Here is a 10,978-nt window from a genome sequence, read left to right as displayed (position 1 = left end):
TCAGGCTGTAGAAGCTCTGTCGAGCCTGCTTCCTCGCCTTCATGAGGGCCTGAAGACTGATGTTGGATGAAGCTCTCCTGTCGTCGCCGAATCCACCCTGGAGGTCGTGGAAGACGTGATCTTGCGCGAACCGTCGGAGCAGCGCCCCTGTGTAGATGCGCAGTAGGATGGATGAGATGGTGATGGGCCTGAAGTCTCCGCCAGTAGTGGCCGAGCGGGACTTGGGTATGAAAACTCTTGGCCACCTTGAGGTCCTCGGGAAGCATAGCGAAGGCCAACCAGTTGGTGAAAATGATGGCAAGAATGGCTGGTGGAATCTGGAAACCTCGTTCAGGGTAAGGCCGTCCGGGCCAGGGGCAGTCTTTGCGTCGGTGTTCTTGAGCACTCTTTGGAGCTCTCCTTCGGTGAACGGCTCCACCTCTACGTTGAGTACTTGTTCGGATGTTATGAACCCGTCAACCGGTCTTGATGGTGTAGACATGAGAAGGTCGTAGACCCGGTGGAGCTCCGAGAAGAGGACTGCTGGGTCAGCCCAGTCCAGCCCCAACTCGTCGACGAGCACCTTAGGCCCCAGACTGTACAGCCGTTGATGTTCTGCATAGCGTTCGTTACGGCGCTGGTTACGGTTCTTGGCTAGACGACGCTTCTTTTTCTTGCTGCCCTCGGTGCCTCCCCTCTCCCCAGGTCCTCTCCTATCTTGATGGGGTCCAGCAACCCTTGAGCGATGGTGACAGGGGTTCCTGGTGCGGGCTGCAGACGCACCCAGGCAGATCCGGCGTCGTGAACGCGGACCGGTTGAATAGGAACCGGCTGCTTGTGTGCCGCCGCCTTGAAGGTCTCCAGGATCTCCTTGTAATGGCGTGTATTTCGCTGCCCTGTGATTCCCTGTGAGGACTGGGTGGTGAATACCCTGGCAAAAGCAAGGTTCATATGAGGGTGGTCCTTGCAGGTGATCTCTGCCCTGGCCAGTGCCGTCAGTTCCGAGACGGTCCACCGCGCGTTGAACTCTGCTGGTGGAAGAGAGTTTGCGGTGCCAATGTACGTGTGACCGCTGCGATGATGGATTTAGCAAAGGGACCAGGAACGATGACAGTTGGCGGGGTGTCTGGCGAGGGGCCACAAAGGGATGAAGTTCGGAGTAAGGGTGAGACATCCTTTCCCCGTCGCGTGCCGAGCTCCCTGCGCATCGCCTCTGCGCACTGGGGCATCAGACGGTAGTCCCGGACGCTCTGCCATGTTCTTCTTAGCATCAATGCAGCGAGCTCTTCGTCACTACGCATGCACAGAGAAGCCTGGAGCTTGCACAGCACGAGTGCATGAGTGTCCCTCTCTGTCCAGGGCCTTGCCTCCGGTGTAGGGGGGATATCTCGGGGGGTGACCGGGGTTGGAGAATGATGTATGGACTTCTCGCTTCACCGCTGTGGTCTTGGCGTGGTGAGGGGTGATGAGGGTATGTCCGTCTGCAGGCCGGAGGAATCTTGCACTGATGGCAGTGGTCCCCCTGGAGTGGCAGTGGGGGGCTCACCATGTGCAGGAACCCTGGAGTCCGGCCGAGGTAACCTGCTCCGCAGCTGTTCTTGCTGTAGCAAGTCCCTGTACAACTTCCGCCCCCTGATGCCCTTGATGGTTTGCCAAGGTACCCCTGCGTACCCCTTGGCGAGTTCTTTGTTGGTAAACTTCATCTTGGCGGGCATCGACAATTCTTGGACCGCCAAAGTCCTGACGTCCTCCGTGGTCCAGTCACCTGCTGGTGGGAGACGCAAAGCAGGGGTGCTGGTTGTGAAGGGCATCGACATGTCTGCCCTCTTGGAGTCCCGGGAGAACTCTGGGTGCTCCTTCTCCTCGGTGTGACTTGCAGGGGAAGGAGTGGAAGCCTGCGGAAGCTCGTTGCTGGCCACACTGTGTGAGTCGGCGTTCGTCACTACGGTTGAAGTGGGCGATACTAATGGTTTCTTCCGACACCTTGTGTAATGAGACGACATGGAGGTGCTCTTGGTGTACGTTTTGGCGAGGCAATAGAAGCACCTCCGTACGAAGTGACAACTATGAACATGTTCGTAGTGCCCCCCAAAGAGATGCGAGAAGTTAGTCGTTTGTCGCACAGGTGGCAGACAATCTCCTCTGAGGGATACAGCCTCTCAAAGGTTTGCTAACACGCTAGGTGATGGATGAGTCCCTGACATGCTGAAATAAATAGGAAAAAAAAATATGAAGCACTATTCCCCCAGCCGCTTGCGACACAGGGTATTTGTATTTAAGTGTAGGCTGTGAGGCCGAGAGGGAGAGCCTGGTAATGTGGCCTGTGCTGTACAGGCCACAGTAACTTGTTCAAAAGGTACAAAGTTCCCTAGAGCACTAGATTATACTAGTCCTGCAGACTACGCCACTACATGTAGTGAAAACCAGCTAGTGGTGCCCTGCGTAGCCCCAAAGCGTAGATCCGATCCACAGGGCTGCATGCCGAAGCACAAAAAAAAAAAAAACCCAAAAACCATGTTTATTGCGCCAAAGTGCCGAACTGCGCTTGATTACGAACAAAAAACCTACAAATGTTGCTAAAAGAAAGGAAAGGAAAGTGAAAAGACGCTTTTCTCTGCTGCTAGTCTAACAGAGGTGGTGAAATCCACGGGTGGAACGTATTGCCCTCTGTTGATGGCCGGCGCAACTAAACAAAGTTGCATGCGCTCCCAGTTCGCGTGCAAAGTTCGAACTGGAAACCGGCAGAGCTGCCACGAGAAAAAAAAAGGATGGCAGTGGGACCAGGGACTTTTGTGCGTTGTTCGACGCACGGAGACTGAAAAAAAAAATGTTTAGTGTAGGAACCAGCGGTCCACTAGCGCCTAGCACTAACTCCAGCAGCCAAAAAACGAGTGACTGTTAAGGGGTGAAGAAAGCCTCAGCGGCCGGCTGCTCACACGTTTGGAGAGGTGCTGAAACTGCGCTGGCGGACTTGAGAATCTTCCAAGAGCAGCGGGGGGTACCCGGCGGTGTCCGGGAGCACGCAATAGTCGTGGAGGCGTGCGGACCTGGCCAAAGGCGCGATCGCCGGGAACTCGGCTCGCTAACCAAACGCAGCCGAAACGAAGCTGACTTTCTGTTTACCCACAAAATACCCAAGGCATTTGGCTTTTTTTTTTTTTTTTTTTTAACGAGTAGGACTCGTGCACAAAAATCGTTTCCTCGCCCACCCCTTCGCAGAGGCATCAGGCTGATCTTTGGCATGAAGTCTGGAAGTCCTTATCCTCTCCAAGGGAGAGGGACCCACCAATAGCCCCATGGCAACACACAACCGCCGGGGCGCTTCATCGCCCGTGCACCACGGAGGTCATCTGCTGATGCCGACGAAAGCACCTGACCCCCCCCGAAGGCAAAGTATAGTGAATACCTTAAAATCCTGTCTACCAAACCCAAGATTGGTAAGAGCTGCAGCACTTTTTGGCGACCAAACACTTGATATATATGTGATAGTCAAACTAGTCACAACCGGTGCAACACTATTGGCCCCTTTAATAATATCCAGAAGCTCTGGAACACTATAGTTTGCACTTTCCGCTCATGTGCGGCATCTGGGGTGGAATACGTACCCACCACCTGTGTATCAACCACAGTCATCTGACTACCTCCTGCAATAACGAGGTCTGGCACATATTTCTGTGTTGCGGTGTGGCACTCGGGTTGTACCAGCACCTCCCATCCCTTTTCTTTCAGATGACCAGGAGCATACTGCACTAAACTATCATGTCGTTTGAATCTGGCACTGTGCGTGCAGAAGCAATTTTGCGTAATGTGTCCCAGTGACTCCGCGGAGTCACAACCGGCCCGACGAGTCAAGACGTCCCGACCCCTTTTAGTCCTAGTCATGTGAGGAAGCGCATTTGCCCTCGTCTTTACCAAATCAATGAACCTCTTTCCATTCATCGGACGTGTACCTTTTCCAACCCACACCTGCGAAGACGGTACACGTGAGCACTCCTTCAGGGCAGCACCGTCTGCACTCTTGTGCCACTCTCTCGCCCAAAACCTGGATACAGCACCCCTAGATCGAAGCACCTTGCCCTTAAAGATGAACGACCGTTCTAGTCAATCTTTCAAGTCGACCATGTGCGGCAGCTGCAAGGCCACGGCGCACGCAGGATGCGATGACGTGCCCAGTGCCAACAATCTATGCAGTGCCATACCTGGTATGGCGGTACGTAAACAAGGGGCACCAAGAGAGTCATAGTTACTCCCGCCGTTTATTCGCGCTTTGATGAATCTCCTCACGTTGACATTCAGAGCACTGGGCAGAGATCACATTGCATCAACACCGACCGGAGGCCATTGCAGAGTGTGTCGGTCATATCGCTTTAGGTTCCGTCCACAGGGACCAGCAGCCATCTCCCCCTTTCAGCCTTCTCCTCCCATTTACACATAATGCCCCTTTAAATTGAATATAAATTGGAACTAAATTTATTGGTAGCTCTCGACTGAATTCAAACCCATGTGCCCACAGTTTGGAGCGCGGTGCTTTAACCACTCTGCCATCGGCAAGAGTTCATAGCCGCTTCCAAGAGCGGGGTTTTATATCCACGGTTTTCTTTTTCAGGGGAGCACTAGCAGCACTGCCAAATTTCTGAATATGGCACATGATCACGTAACATTATATGACCACATAAGTTGCCTAATCACGGAGATTACGGGATCATGTGTCACCTAAGTTCAGGCCTAATTAAATCATGCAAGTGCTAAGTAGGCCAGCATGATTACAAAATGATAACCAATACAGTAAAACCTCGTTATAACAAAGTTGAAGGAGCGGTCGTAGTTATTTCGTTATAACCATTAGTTTGTTATAGCCAATGTCCATTTCTCCATACTATTAGCAAGCAAGGGGAATTATGATTGCTTTGTTATATCCATTAGTTTGTTATATCCCATTTTGTTATAACGAGGTTTTACTGTAGTGTAAGGTTACGTATCGCATGTCACGTAAGATTAGAAATAAATGGAGCGTGCAAGGCTTAAGTAGGTATGCGTTCTTACTCTTCCTTAGCGGATGGGAGTGAAGAATGCACGAAGCAAGAGGCAGGCAGAAGATGAGGCTGAGCAGCCATGAACATTGTGCCCAGGAATCCCCATATGCACAGCACGCACATCATGTGTATGGTAGAGCTTGACACATTTTGTGCTTCTAAGGCTTTGACAGGATAGTCAAGCTTGGGTAACTTTTTTAAAGTGCAGCTTTTAGACGCCCGTTTCCGGGTTGAGCGGCGTCGGCATTGGCGTAAACGCGTGTTGCATTATGAGACCTTTCCCGTAATGACGTCACACTTGAAGTCTAGCTCAATTTAGCAGAAAAAATGTAACGGAAATTTTTCTGCTAAATTTAACGGGGAAATCGACATCACGTGGCCTCAACACCAATTAAGTTTCCCCGCTGAATTTAGCGGGAGAGTTTCGGTAAATTTCCCGCTGAATTTAAGAAGAATATTTCCCGGCTTTATTTAGCGGGTAAATTTTCGCTTAATTTAGGGGGAAATTGAGCGAAAATTTCCTGATTAATGGGAGGGAAGCAGGAAAGGAGGAGGAAAGGGTATGGAGGGGGAGCAGGGACATACCCTCCCCTCCCCTCCTCAAGAGCTGCGCTCTAATTTTACATTACAGAGAATTGTAAACGTCTTTCATATTTTTTTCTGTTGATCTACACTATTGCCATCGCAACATTAGAATTGCTAATCTTGTGAAAAAAAGTTCCTAATTTACCTTGCCATCAGTGACTTCAAACAGATGCGGCTCACTGACTGGAACAGCAGTGACTGCAGCAGCAGCGACTGTAGCAGCCTGCCCTCGTTCAGGCACTGTTAATATAAGCATCATTGATGAGAGACAGCTAAAAAACTGCACTTCGAACTGATCACCAAACCTATTCGAATCCAATTAGCATAAGCCTCAAACCTAAAGATTGGGATCTGTAAGTCGTGGAAATTAGACAAAAGAAATCAAAATGAAGTGTGAACAAAGCAGATGTTACATGACGTCTGACTTTAGCAGTAATATTTCATTTTTCCCACTGCATTGAATCGTTTTCACCCACAAGGCAGGGCAAGAATAGGACAGAGCGCTCCGTCTTATCCTGGTCTTCCTATTCTGATTTTGTACAATTTTACCTTATATACCTCTTATGCTGTTTTTGCACTCATCATATACAACGAATATTAACTAGCAGAGGTTTTAGCATTATCATAAAGTTGCGGTCTTGCAGCTGAAACGTGACCCCCCCCCGGCGGAGGGGGGGGGGGGGGGGAGGCAGGCGGCGGGCGGGGCGACGGGCGGCTGCTGCACTGCCACTAAGCTTGCAGTATTGGGTGACGAAAATCTAGCTCTTTCCTTCGGAGCACAAGAGACAGAGATAACAATGAGTGTCCTTGTGATCCTATATGACTCTGACTTACCGACTACTATATCTGTTGTGATGTGTCCCAGCCTATTGTGGCATAAACTTCGTCACCCTTATTATAATGATCCGCCTTCCATCTGGCCCCCTTCATGCCCGTCACGAGAAATTAAGTAAACTAGTACCACTGTATACTGGAAACAAATTAATTTTCACGAAGACCTAATTTTCACGAATCGTCTACATTTTGCAAAAAATAGGTCTCACAAACTATTTGGCTAAAATGTGAACATACAGAAAGCTGTAGTGAGGTCCTTGCGGATTGCAAAAATGGGTACCAGTAATTATTCCAGCTCTTCAGCTTCAGTCGAATTCGCGAAAAATGGAGCCCACGAAAAATAAGTCATGTACAAATGCTTTGTTTTCCCTCAATTTGAAACTTGGCGATGACACAAGCATCAGTGGCCATGGCAGAGGGTTTTGTGGTGCTGGTTGGACCATTTTGCGTAAAAGCAAGTTTTGGAAACTTCGAAGTGGTCGAACTGGTCTTTTCGGGCTCCTCCCTTATCTTTCTGGAAATCTGTCTTATGCACCTTATGACCGGAGATTATGGCGAAGGTCCCCATGACCTGGAGATACAAGAAACAACCCCCATGGTTCGCCGAGCCTTTGGTACAACACTTCCTATGTTCACTGTGAAATCTAATGTTTGTGTGAATGTAATTTCTAAGCTTGACAAAGAGTCATACATGGTAGGGGCTCACTGAGCAAATGATAGCTCGATTTGCCCACCCTGTGGGGCCTGCTAAAGCGCATCACGGCACTTTTCGTGGTGTGCAGCCGCTAGCAGTTGTTAGTCACCCGGCACTTTATGTCTTTGATGTAGTCCTGGAGAAGGAGGCAGCCAGGTGGAGCCAGCATCGAGGTGTGGTCTGCGTACTGAACGAAAGAAAATCTATCATCCTGAGGCATGTCATTGACAAGAAACCGGTACTGTGACACACTGGAGGGGACGTTCATCGTAGCTCAGTGCACACCTTGGTAAACAAATTGTGGGATTTTTCCCTTCAGTTAGTTTGGCAGCCACTTGAGAAGGAAGCCATGAACGCTGGCGCCTGACATTTTATGTAGCAGGAGATCGATGTTGAGGGCATCGAACGCGTAACTGAGATGAAGCCGTAGAAAATCTTTCTTTTTGCGACTGCCAAGATTGTTGCTTACAAAATGACACGGGGTCGCCAGGACCGTCCCACAGCTGCGGGCGTGCCTAAAACTGTGCTGTGTCTGCAATAAGTATCCAGTGCTCTCTAAAAATCGAGGAACTGACTGTTCAGTATGCATCCTAATGTGCGGTAGATGATTAATGTTATTGAGGTTGGACGCTAATGCTTGACGTCACTTGTAGGCTTCTCTTTCCTTTCGTGAATAGGGGTGAGTAAGGCGTGTTGCCAGGTGGTAGGAACAGCTCCCTCATCGAAAATACTTTGAAGTAGACAGCTGAGGGAGGGATCAAACTGTACTGCGTTATCATCCTATAAAAGGCAGGTGCCACACCATCTGGACAAGGGCATTGTGATGGCTTGATCTTAGACAAGGCTGTTCACAGTTCTTCCTTTGAAAAAATGATCCCCTTCACGCATGGTGCATCATTGTCAGATGGTGTGGGTGCGAAAGCAGAAGATTGTGACGACTCCGTGGTTCGTTGGTGTTGCAGACAGTGTTAAGGGCTGGGGGACAGCAAAGGAAGGTGGCCAACTCTGCTGTTTCTAGGAGAACCTTCTTGAGGCATCTTTCGTCTTCTTCAATGTCGGTTTCAAACCTAAGTTCCCTTTCAAAAGCAAGCTGAAATATAAATATATGTTACAAAGTTTCGCAGGCACATACTGGAGTGTACACGTAACAATACTTCCCTACCTGAGAACCCAGTTTGATTTTTTTCTGGAAGCTAATTGGAAAGCCGAAATCCAGAATGGAGAATCTTGATTCAATTCTGGAAATGTCGGTTCCAGATTGGAGAATCTGGATTCGGTTCTGGAAACGTCAGTTCCTAATTGGAGAATTTGGATTTGGTTCTGGAAAAGTCAGTTCCAGAATGAAGAATCTGAATTCTGCTCTGGAAGTTTTCAGTTCCAGAATGAAGAATCTGAATTCTGCTCTGGAAGTTTTCAGTTCCAGAATGAAGTTAGTGGAACCATCACCTGAAAATTGATATCCAGTTACGCCATGTGATACATATTGTGGGAAAACAAATCCAGGAGGAGAAACTATAGTGGTCACATACTGGGCTTTTTAAAACCACCTAGGTATCTGGCTCTATACTTGGAACCTCCATTCAGGGATCTGTTCTGTTAACTTATCCCCAAAGCCAGTTTGTGCAAACTGAAATGAATATTGAAAACAAAATGTGGTTCCTAGAAACCTGAATGTATTGTAAAAGACCCACTTAGCAGAAATTCGCTGAAAAACCCTCAGGCATCCAGGTAAAACATTTCGCGAAACAAAAAATCTCGGATATGTATGTCGTTTATATTTTTTTAGTTGTTAGGCTGGCCCAACAAAGTGCAAACAGCTATGGAAATTTAAGTTATAGGTATTACATTTGGTGGCAGTGTTGCCTATTCTGTAAAGCATATATACGAGTTTGTGGAAACTGGAAATAATATAGAACAAATGGAATTCCTGCCAACCAAAACTTACAGTATGCCTAGAATTGAAAATGCTCAGCACAGCTAGTGGATAGTGAAATTGATATAGAGCTGTCTTAGCTAAATGTCGACACAGGTTTTTTAGTGGCATCACCTACTGCTATTATGTCTTGCTAAGACGAGCTAAAAAGGCACGTTCTAGGCAGATTCATGACAACTTGAAGAATGCAGCTGGCCCATCAAGTGCAGAAGGCATTTTTAGAAGCATTGAAATGAAAAAAAAGTAATTGTTTTTTATAATGAAGTCGCCAAACATTTCTACCTTATTGGAATTCGTTAACAGCAGTTAGCATCCTCTGCATCCGCTCTACATTTATTTCTATACTATGATTGATCTCAGAAAAAAAATATTACTAGAACCCCCAAGACACCGAAAGGCCATTAGACACTACATAAATTTAAACCAACTTGCACAAATGCTTACTTCAAGTAATAACCTCAAAGGGCAACTCCACCCCAGAAATACATTGCTATACATTCTAATGTGCACGCTCTATATAATATTTGTGTTTGAAAGCTCACTAGACAAGCATCAGTAACTATCTTGCTGTTCAGTTTTACGTGTGCCAGTTTAAGATTTTCACAAGTACTTGTAGGTGTTAAGAGACAAATCATCGAATGACAGTACAGTAATTAAGAGAGCCAAGAACTTATAACCCTCATACATAACCTATAGTTACTAAAACAATTAACTAGTCAAAATTAACACAGAAGTATGAAAACAAAATCAATCAAATCATATGTGAAATGCTATTAACAAAAGCCTATTTTGTGGTCCACGAATACAGAAGGTTTTTGAAGCTATTCAATTATGATGCAATGTAGACAGAATAACGAAAGGTCTAAGTCTATTTCAGTCTTTTCAACTTGCATTATAATAACAAAAGAGTGATTTTCTCATTTGCCTGCTTGCAGTTAAAAACAAGCCTACCCTACTGCTACCCCTAGAAGCTTCACACATTTTTGTCAGAAAGGTTAGGGAAAGACACATTAGGAGGCTGAGACATGGAATTGATTTACTCAAACAATAGCCATCTTCCACAGGTCGATAATCAAATTAGCCCGACTAGTCTCAGAAGAGCAAATCAAGCACACGAAGTATAACAAATTGTAAACAAAGAAAATCACTTATGAATGTAGAGTTACCTGAAGGAACACCTTAGGAGCAAAACAAGAAGTCTGAAGATGTGAAAGGCACAATCTCGATAGATTTCCCTTGTTGACACAAAGGCAAAACAGGGACAAATTATCACAGGATGTTTGTTTTGAATATTTCAACTCCTAGGGAACAGTCACTTTACTTCGGCACACCTGGTTACATTACATCAATCGCGCTCAAGAAGGTTTGACAGATCACAGACATAGCATGCTGAGGGCTTCCTGAAAGTGAGAAAAAGGCATGGTGCCTTCAGCTGCTGTGGTTTAACAGCCTGCAAGTTCACGTGAGAAAGAAAACAAAGCCTGATGTGCTGCGGGAAAGCACCTGCCAAGTGAAGACAACTTCCCTGCACAGAAGTGTTACCTCACCTTTCAAAGGCAACACTCTCAAAATGGTGAAATCGCACATATCCTTTATTTGAATGACCTAGGAGTCTGTCTTTTTACTCCTGGCATAGTTTCGGCTGTGACAAATCTGCCCTTTCCATGCGAAGTGCTTGTACTCTGTAGCCTGATCAAAGGCGGCCCCAGATCCAGCGGAAAGACAACTCTGTTCCTCTTTGCTCAAGGATGCCTTCGAAGAGGAACCGAGCAGGCACACTTCGTTTGCATACTTGAAGTTTTGGTGTTTAGTGTATCCCAGAATATCACAGCACATCACTTTGACGCTGTCACTTAGAAGCGAGGACACCAAAGTTTGATCCCAACTGCTTATACTTCACTACCCTTTCCAGAAGAGCAT

General features: G+C 47.1%; 1 long non-coding RNA gene across 1 annotated transcript; it reads left to right on the top strand.

Annotated features, from left to right (window-relative positions):
• Window positions 1-1,061: 1,061 nt before the first annotated feature.
• On the top strand, window positions 1,062-1,724 carry LOC121834238. The gene is made up of 3 exons (XR_006077135.1): window positions 1,062-1,144; window positions 1,467-1,555; window positions 1,637-1,724. It is a non-coding gene; the product is annotated as an uncharacterized LOC121834238 (long non-coding RNA).
• The last annotated feature ends 9,254 nt before the right edge of the window (window positions 1,725-10,978 follow it).

Source organism: Ixodes scapularis, unplaced genomic scaffold, assembly GCF_016920785.2.
Source record: "Ixodes scapularis isolate PalLabHiFi unplaced genomic scaffold, ASM1692078v2 ptg000827l_1___fragment_2___debris__unscaffolded, whole genome shotgun sequence".
Taxonomy (NCBI): Eukaryota; Metazoa; Arthropoda; class Arachnida; order Ixodida; family Ixodidae; genus Ixodes; species Ixodes scapularis.
This window is presented reverse-complemented; position numbering and strand designations above follow the sequence as displayed.